Below are 10,540 nucleotides of genomic sequence, written 5' to 3' on the forward strand. Positions count from 1 at the left end.
ATGATGAAACAATGATTTTATTAAGTTTAGGAGTGCATTGGGGGTAATATAGAAGTCAACCTCCAGTGACATCCCCCACATAGGAAGTCAGGGACAGTTCAGGGCTTCGCGCCCTCTTTCATCCCTTTCCTCAGTGTATTTACACACACAGACCTACCACAAGCTGATTTAGTAGGGGAGAGGCCGCAAGTAAGATTATTATGTCTCAATAACCCACAGGAGCACCAAATAATTCAGCACCGTGGACAGCACACTGTAATTGGTGCTAGTGAAAGAGTGGCGAAAATTGAGTGCAGAGTCAGCACCACGGCTGTGGAATCCACAAAGCTGTCCATGGTGCTGAATATCAGACAGCTCCTAAAAGTGTCATTCTGTGACATCCATCTATTTTTGGAGATTTGGAAATGTGTATGGCCTACTAAAGATTAATTTAGGCCTACACTGTAGAGTACCATATTATGAGTCATAATACCTAAATCCCAGCGGTCAAACAGTGAAATGGTTTCAATAGTTTTTCCACCATTCATTTTCCCCGTTTAAAAAAAAATAAGGGCTGTGTTCCATGTAGGCTTACCATGACGTTTTGATAACCATGTAAATCTCTCTAGGACAAGGTGACTTTTATCAATGTGTTCACCTATATTTAACCCCCAAAATGAAATGCTAATTAGCTGCTAATGTGGCTATAAATGTTACCTATTTCAAGACTTGCATGTTGCAAGTCACTACTTATATTTTTTAATCTGAATGCGTTTTTTTGGCAGAAATGCCTTCTGGAACTTGTGAACTTTCATGTGCCTTAATAACAAACTTGTATGCCATCTGTAAATACGAATAAAATTGTTACATTACGAGCCTAGTTGGTTAAGCCACAGAAAAAGGGAGGAACCTTCCTGGTAACCATGATTGGCTGAGATAATGGCCTACATTCATGAACATGTGTACGTCTAGACAAAAGTGACCCATCCACTTCGCTAGATGTGGCTGGGGGGTGTTTATAGCATTTATTTCACATGACCCATGAATTTAGGCAAGTGTGTCTGGGTAATAATAATAATCTAATAATTCTAAAATATTTACACAATATCTCGACACTTTCTTATTTTTGATATTGCTACTATTGAAATATTCGAGTAACTATTTCACTGTACCGTTTACACCTGTATCCTGAGCATGTGACAAATAAACATAGATTTTATTTGATTTAGTGTGTGTTTACCAGAGACGGTAATGTCCTGCACCAAAATCAGATTAGGGTATAGGCCAAGGATGAGATTAAGTGTATTTTTTACCTACCTTTCATGACATGATATGATTGTGGACTACAGGAAAAGGAGGACTGAGCACGCCCCCATTCTCATCGACGGGGCTGTAGTGGAGCAGTTTGAGAGCTTCACCAACAAACTAACAAACTAAACGTGTTAACCCTCGCAAGGATGTCGGCCCATCCCTAGCCACTTCCTCAGAGCATGCGCAGACCAGCTGGCTGATGTTTACGAACATATTCAATCTCTCCCTATCCCAGTCTACTGTCCCCACATGCTTCAAGATGGCCACCATTGTTCCTGTACCCAAGAATGCAAAGGTAACTGAACTAAATGACTATCGCCCCGTAGCACTCAATTCTGTCATCTTGAAGTGCTTTGAGAGACTAGTCAATGATCATATCACCTCCACCTTACCTGTCATCCTAGACCCACTTCAATTTGCTTACTGGCCCAATAGGTCAACAGACGATGCAATCGACATCACACTGCACACTGCCATATCACATCTGGACAAGAGGAATACCTATGTCAGAATGTGGTTCATTGACTATAGCTCAGCATTCAACACCATAGTACGTGGCCATGCACACCTCCAACTCAATCATCAAGTTTGCAGATAACACAACAGTAGTAGGCTTGATTACCAACAACAACAAGACAGCCTACAGGGAGGAGGTGAGGGCCCTGGGAGTGTGGTGTCAGGAAAACAACCTCTCACCTTGTCAACAAAACAAAAGAGATGATCGTGGACTTCAGGAAACAGCAGAGAGACCACCCCCCTATCCACATAGACGGGACAGCAGTGGAGAAGGTGGAAAGTTTTCAGTTCCTCGGCGTACATATCACTGACAAACTGAAATGGTCCACCAGCACAGACAGTGTGGCTTGTCACCTAAAACCTTCACAAACTTTTACAGATGCACAATTGAGAGCATCCTGTCGGGCTGTGTCACCGCCTGGTACGGCAACTGCACCGCCCACAACCACAGGGCTCTCCAGAGGGTGGTGCGGTCTGCACAACGGATCACCGGGGGCAAACTACCTGCCCTCCAGGACACCTACAGCACCCGATGTCACAGGAAGGCCAAAAAGATCATCAAAGACAACAACCACCCGAGCCACTGCCTGTTCACCCCGCTACCATCTAGAAGGCAAGGTCAGCACAGGTGAATCAAAGCAAGGACCGAGAGACTGAAGAACAGCTTCTAGCTCAAGACCATCAGACTGTTAAACAGCCATCACTAGCACAGAGAGGATGCTGCCTACATACAGACTTGAAATCATTGGTCACTTTAATAAATGGAACACTCGTCACTTGAATAATGTTTACATATCTTGCATTACTCATCTCATATGTGTATACTGTATTCAATACAATCTATTGCATCTTAGCCTATTCTGCTCTAACATTGCTCATCCATATACTTATATATTATTATTCCATTCCGTACTTAAATTTGTGTGTATTAGGTATTTGTTGTGGAATTGTTAAATATTACTTGTTAGATATTTCTGCACTGTCGGAACTAGAAGCACAAACATTTCACTACTCGCAATAACATCTGCTAACCATGTGTATGTGACCAATGCTACTCTCTGTTTATTATCCATGCATAGTCACTTTACCTCTACCTACATGTACATATTACCTCAATTACCTCGACTAACCAGCCCATTGACTCTGTACTGGTACCCCCTGTATATAGCCTTTTATTGTTGCTCCTTAATTATTTGTTATTTTTCTTTTTCTTTATTTTACTTTAGTTAATTTTAGTTTAAAAAATTTATTTTTTTAAATTCTTAAAACTGCATTGTTGGTTAAGGGCTTGTAAGTAAGTATTTCTCTGTTGTATTTGGCGCATGTGATACATTTTTAAAATTGTATATAATTTAATGTAGGCTACTACTTTCACCACTTTTAGTCTTGATGTCTTTGGTTGTTTACTACACTACCTTACTCACCCTGTTTAGCACATGGCCTCACATGTGAATCTTTAAAGAGATGGGTGGGGCTAAGGCTTAAGAGGGCGTGAATGATGCTGAATAGGTGTAGACAAAGAAGAGCTCTGTAGTTGGTGTACCAAAACATTCAAGGGACATTTTCTCAAAAGTGGGGTAGAAGTTGATCAACTTTCAAAGCTTAATTTCGAGGTAAAGGTAGGAATTTCTGGATTAACTATCAAATGTTAGCTAAATGTAGTTGTGAATAAATTAGACAAAAACATTTAATGGACCATTCTATGAACTGTCCTGTGCAAGTTTTAAATTGACACAATACCTGTTAGCAAAGGTGTCAGCTAGAGATGACATGCAGGAGCTTTCAGGGATTTGTAGTCTTTTCAAATCCGAGAGTAAATAGAGCCGAATATATTGATAAAAGTCACCTTGTCCGAGAGACACTTACTTAGTTATCAAAAAGTCATGCCAGGGTAAGCCTACATGAAACACAGCCCTTATTTTAAGTGTTTCCCTATGAGAAAAATGAATGGTGGAAAAACGATTGGAACCATTTCCCTGTTTGATTGATAGGCTTTATGGTATTATGACATCCACACTGTGGGGCTCTATAAAGCAGTGGAACCAACCAATCCCCCTGTTGTTTCGACTCCATGGATGTAATTGGAGAGTCCAGGTGCTTCTCTAATTTAGTAAAAGTGCTTTTGAGAAGTTTCTCCTCAGAAGAGGATCGTTTTGATGTTTTAAATCTCGGACACTTCCTCGGGCCATTTAAAAAAAATCAACACCCAATGCACCTGCACTTTTTGAAACGTTCTCTCCCTCGAGACCCGCAAGCGTAGACTCCCCTGGCTTGCGCCGCGGGCCAATTTACGCGCCATCTGCCCAACTCCTCTCCATCCCTCGCCGTGGCTGATTGTTGTTATAATATTATACGGTGCTAATGGATGCAACCGGGGGTCAGGGAATGAAGAGTGACAGAACGGGAATTAATAGATTCTAGCGGCAGAACTGAAGCATTCCATTCGAGGGTGGACGGACCCGAACCTGCCCCAAAACCAGTCATGCCATTTATAAACCCACAGCTATAGACAAAGATGGAAAAGTAAGATTGTTTAGGACGTTTTTATTGCGAAGTCCCACACACTGTGGTGTAACATATCCAAATTGATTGCTCAATTTGTTCAGTGCGATTCAGTCTTTGACCAGATTTAATGATTTAACTTTTTACATTTTTTTTGTAAAAGTTAAAGTTCAGTTTTGGACAGGAAAAACTAAAATGATGGTTCCTTACAATGCCTTACTCAGATATAGGCCTCATATTGCATTGATTTGTTTTTCAATAATATTTCTCTCATCAATGTTTCATTCAGGACGGCGTGTTGTCTGCAAGCAGGTCGATATTATTGGACAGTTTTGCGAAACGAGAAGGATTTATATGTGTAGCCTGAAAGCCGCGCAAGTAATGTTGGAATCTGTCTCGAATAAAACCGATAATTTAACACTGTTTGACAGCATTGCAAGGGAACGAGACATACCATTTAGCGTCTCTATTGGAAGTCCCATCTGTTTCATCGAACATATCTCATAATGTAGCTTGTGTATGTTCCCAATACACAGGCCTATATTGTGTACAGTATTACCCCTTAGTGCCATATTGCCAGCATCAGAATAATTACAAATGATCAATGGATGATGGCTCAAAACAGCATACATGCTTATAAAATACAAATTAACAATTTGGCTAACATTAATCTACGCTGCACCTGCTACCATCACAAGCCATGTTAATAAAGCATTTGGGATCAGATAGACCTACTATGATCTATCTTGGGTCCCAGATGCTCCCGTAATATTAGTTTTTGGGGGTGGGTGGTCTGAGCATGGGCCCTGAGTGCATTATTCCTCCTGGTGGTGAAATGGTGAAATGACACCTCAGTGCAGCTGAGAATTTTATCAGTTCAACAGGGGTGTAATCATTAGTGCAGAATGCACACCTTGGCAACAGTTTCAAACAGTTACAAACTGAAAACTTTTTGTAATGAAGACAAGAGATCCTATTGGACGAATTCAGGTAGGTCCCTCCTCGTTATGTTCCGTTTTATTCTGCTTGGTTCCTAGTGAATACACCGCTGTGTGAGAGAGCTGATTGACAGTAAGGCAACCTAAATAACTTTCTCTTTAAGTTGTGGACTCAAAAGCAAGGCCTCTACATCTGAAGGTAGCCTATGGTTCAGTCTCGGGTCATCAATGAATGATATAAAGAAACATGGTGAAAAACATACCCATCACACCTATAGACATGCATTTACCAGTAGGTCATTTTAATCTGTCTGCCACACAATTAGCAATGTTGTGCCAGTGCCAAAGACTTAACAGTAAATCCTGACGTGTTTACTTGTGGTCGTTACTGTGATTAGAACAGTGACAATCTGTTTATGGTTGGAGTTTGCGTCCCTGGCTTAGAGGCACTGTGTCCTTCCAAAATACAGCCACAATTCATGTTCCACCATTTGGGATGCTCATTATTCACTTTGAATTTAACCTCAATGAGATATGGCAGACAATCTGAAACCCAATGATTAAACCATAAACTCTAAGATGAAAGTCCCAAATCACTCATGACTGGCATAGGAGGCTGTGGTATGAGAGGCTAACATTGGTCTCCATCTAGTGGTGAAATAGAGAGACTGGCTATGACATGCATCATGCTGGCAATCTGAAAATGTATTCGGTGACTCAATATTAGCTTTACGCCTTTTTCAAACACAAAAGAAGAAGAAAATGTACTACTTTCAATGGCACCTTCCGTGCTGTCTGAGACGGCATAATGGCACAGATACAAATATGAGTCCTCTACCTCTATGGGTCAACCACAGGAGCAGGTAGTGGGCTAGTGTTTCCTGTATAGGACTGTTACCAGGATGACCACACAGATCATGCCCAATACCATCACACACACAAATAAGAATTTGTTCTTAACTAACTTGTCTAGTAAAATTAAAGTGTTTTTTGCCTTGATACAGCTTTGCACACGCTTGGCATTCTCTCAACCAGCTTCATGATGCAGTCACCTGGAATGCATTTCAATGAACAGGTATGCCTTGTTAAAAGTTTATTTGTGGAATTTCTTTCCTTAATGTGTTTGAGCCAATCATTTATGTTGTGACAAGGTAGGGGTGGTACAGAGAAGATAGCCCTATTTGATAAAAGACCAAGTCCATGTTATGGCAAGCAGCTCAAATAAGCAAAGAGAAACAACAGACCAATTAGTGGAAAAAAGTGCTGCCTGTGTAAACGCAGCCAAAGATCCTGTCCATGACTCCTCCCTGTTTCTCATTTAGTGAATTGCCTACCAGCTTGGATTATTACACACACCTGTCAGCATTGTTTGAACACACTGATTCGCCCTGTTCCAACACATTGAAAAATATTTCCTCCTTCCATTCCTTGAAGTTATCACTGAAATAACACACGATGGCTGAAAACAAGGGTTCCACTACTAGCTTTAACCAATTCAGTGATTACTACAAATAATGCAATATGTTTACACAGGCAGCCCAATTCTGTTATTTGTTTCATTAACTGGCCTCTTTTGACCTATCAGATCAGCTCTTTTGCCAATATGTGGACAAAAGATCAGAATTGGTCCGTTTGTTTAAATGCAGCCGTTTATCTGCATTTTTGTTTCTGCAAATGGATTTTAAATTAAAAGAGTGAACCTTGGAATACTCATCAATCTAGATGTCTTTATCTTGTTTTAAATTTGTTCCACTTATTTGCACTTCATCAAACATAAACCCATTTATTTAATTTTCATAAAGTGCACTGTAACACTATACAATGACCACAAGATGGCGATAATACCATTCTTGAGCATTATTGGTGTCATCAGAATGAATATGTGTATACTTTAAAGTTTTTTCATGTGAGTTCGTGTGGTCTGTTCACTCTGTAAACTGCATGGTCTTAATTATACAAGGGGACCTCTTAATTAAGGATCCGCCCGTTTTTCAATTTTCACCTAAAATGACACACACAAATCTAACTACCTGTAGGCATTAAATCAAGGATATGCATATTCTTGATACCATTTGAAAGGAAACACTTTCAAGTTTGTGGAAATGTTCTATGAATGTGGGAGAATATAACACATTAGAAGAAAAAAAATACAAAGAAAAAAACTTTTAAAAAATGTATATTTTTTTGTACCATAATCTTTGAAATGCAAGAGAAAAGCCATAATGTATTATTCTAGCCCAGGCACGATTTATATTTTGTCCACTAGATGGCAGCAGTGTATGTGCAAAGTTTTAGACTAATCCAATGAACCATTGCATTTCTGTTCAAAATGTTGTATCAAGACTGCCCAAATATGCCTAATTGGTTTATTAATAACTTTTAAAGTTTATAACTGTGCACTCCCCTCAAACAATAGCATGGTATTATTTCACTGTAATAGCTACTGTAAATTGGACAGTGCAGTTAGATTAACAAGAATTTAAGCTTTCTGCCAATAACAGATTTGTCTATGTCCTGGGAAATGTTCTATTTACTTACAACCTTGTGCTAATCACATTAGCCTACGTTAGCTCAACCGAACCCAATCCTGAAGATGTTTAACCAGATCTGTGCCTCGACACAATCCTGTCTCGGCGCGCTGCATTTTGGTCCGATCCTTGCAACACCTCTTCTTCAGAGGAGGAATAGAAGAAAACCGTAACACATGCATATATACACGCTGGGTTGGACTCGGACAGGGGTCCCACATTGGCCTGCACCACAGGGTACAAATATTGTCCAGAATAGCTTCAACACTACTTGGCATGTTTCACCGGCAATAAGAAACACTGTCCAAAACTGGGATTAGTTTAACTTGTATTCATCACAATAGTACATTGGATAAGCAGTTGGCAGGTTGACTATATAATAGTGTGTGAACGTGAGAGAGGGGGAGAAGGAGAGAGACGTCAGACTGATTGACTGACTGACAAATGATTAGCTTGATTTCTGATTGACAGGCAGCTATGTGAGATTAATATGTTTGGTGCAGGAGAGCAGTACAAAAGCAGCCATCTCAGCCTTCTGTCAGTATGTGCTAGTTTCCATCCAAACCAGCTTTACCCTTAGCGCAGCAGACAGCATTAACATTCGGTGAGAGTTTGCTAACAGTCTTAAATGTTTTTGTGTGTTCCAGACTGTGTCCCATTTTGACTGTGTCTTTATGCTAGAGAAAGTACTCTAGTTTTCTATTTTGAGTAAGAAAAGCATTGTTTAACTACAATACTTTGCTTGTTGAAGTGTTTGTGTGGCTTATCTGTGGTCTTGTGTTGCAGCTGAGAAGATACTGATCGTGTACGCCCACCAGAGTGCTGGGTCGTTTAATGCTGCAGCCAAAGACGCGGCTGTGAAAGTTCTGACATCTCAGGGCTGTAAGGTGGAGGTGTCTGACCTCTGCCATGAAGTTCAAAGCCTTTGCTACTGCTGATGTCACTGGTAAGTCTGACTCAAGTTTCTTAATTACAGATGTGAATGATCATGTGTTTTTATTTAATTTGTTTTACCTTGACTGGTTCTGTCACACTTTCCCAGGGGAGGTGAAGGATGCTGAACACTTCCAGAATGGAGAGGAGACCATGCTGAAATGGAAGGAGGGCCGACTCTCTGCTGACATCACTGAGGAACACCGCAAACCCTATGATGCGGTGGTTGTCATATTCCAGGTAAGCTCTCCAGCAGTACTGTTAAATGTATTAAGAAAATTTGGCTTTTGCCTATTAATAGTGTAGAACCTTCAGCTCTTACAACCACTGCTTTACTTTTGGGCTGGTGGTTGAAATGCACCCATTCCAGGTTGACTAGTGTCTGCCATTTTCTGTCCCAATTCCCCATGTGCTGGTTCACTGTTCCTGCCATCATGAAGGGCTGGATGGACCGGGTCCTCACACTGGGGTTTGCATACACCTCAGAAGCGGTACAGCCAGGTCATCTTCAAGGTAAGGGAGACGATCGCACATAGTCACTGTTAAACTTCAAATAGTTGCTCCTATTCTTTGGTCCCTCCAGATCATTCACCTGGTTGTCTTCCTCCAGGAAAAGAAAGCCATGCTGTCTTTTACCACTGGATCCCATGAGTCCATCAGTGCCAATGGAGACCACTGCAGGTATGTTAGACTTGGCTGACACTACCAGCATGTTGCCTGCTGTAGCATAATGTTATCCCCACTTGACGTCTGCTTTTATTACAAGCATTTCAATTCCAGATTGGCTAGTGATCATTTCAATCATGGGAGGATTGCTTCATTGGACAATTCATGTTTATTCACCTTGAGCATGTTTACTAAACCAGTTAATTATCTTTCCCTGTAGAATGGCAACCTGCACTACTGTGGCTTCCAGGTTTGGGCTCCTCAGATCTTCTGGGCTCCAAACCACATCCCCTCTGAGGCTCGCTGGAGGCATGGCGCACACGGCTGGAAGGGCTTCTGGGAGAAACTCCGCTCTCCTTCACCCCCTCAGACAGCTTTGATGGTGGGCGGGGCTTTCAGCTTAAAGAGGATATCCAGGAGAAGCATGCAGCCAAAGAGTTCGGCCTTACTGTTGGAACCCACAGCCAGATCAAAGCTGGGGTGTGAAGGATTCTGGGATAATGTCCTGCTCTTCTGTACCTGGGTTGTTGACGGAACAACCTTTTTCATGATGGCAAATGACTAACTTAAATTGGGTAGCTTGTGATATTACTAAAAGCTTCAATCGTGAGTAAAGTCATGCATCTTGTCTTAATGTTGAACCTGATATGACAACTGTCCACTGGTGTGACTGTTTTCATTAAGGTTGTGAAGGCACCTAATTAATAAAATTCCCTTCACCTGCTCTTGTAGTTCTTACAGTTTATGTCAAGGAACAATAGTCCCAAGTCTACTCATATTTCCAAATAGTTGATTGTGTTCACTAAAGTAATGTCCACTTGGTGTGACACAATTCTGTTTAATTACTTACTATTGCGCAGGGGAGGGTTCTCTTGCAATGACGTACAGAAAATATTGCTGGTGCACAGCCTGGGAAGCTTTATTAGAAAGATATTTATCAAAGTATTGCACTCTGTCATTCTGATAAAAGGGGTCAGTTTCTTAGTCCTTTGGGGTAACTATTACTTTTTAAATTACCATGTAGCCTGAAATTTCCAACAGGGACAATGAGTTATCTAAATACTTATTGGTATGATGTACCAGAGCAAATGGCTGTCACTCCAGGGGACAGAAGCCATTAACCTATGAGGACCCTTTTAGACTTCAAATTGTGTGGGTTGCATACAC

The 10,540-nt window shown here is 41.0% G+C and overlaps 1 pseudogene; it reads left to right on the forward strand.

Annotated features, from left to right (window-relative positions):
• Positions 1-5,845: 5,845 nt before the first annotated feature.
• LOC110502075 lies at positions 5,846-10,098 on the forward strand (annotated as a pseudogene).
• The last annotated feature ends 442 nt before the right edge of the window (positions 10,099-10,540 follow it).

Source organism: Oncorhynchus mykiss, chromosome 22, assembly GCF_013265735.2.
Source record: "Oncorhynchus mykiss isolate Arlee chromosome 22, USDA_OmykA_1.1, whole genome shotgun sequence".
In the NCBI taxonomy this organism is placed as follows: Eukaryota; Metazoa; Chordata; class Actinopteri; order Salmoniformes; family Salmonidae; genus Oncorhynchus; species Oncorhynchus mykiss.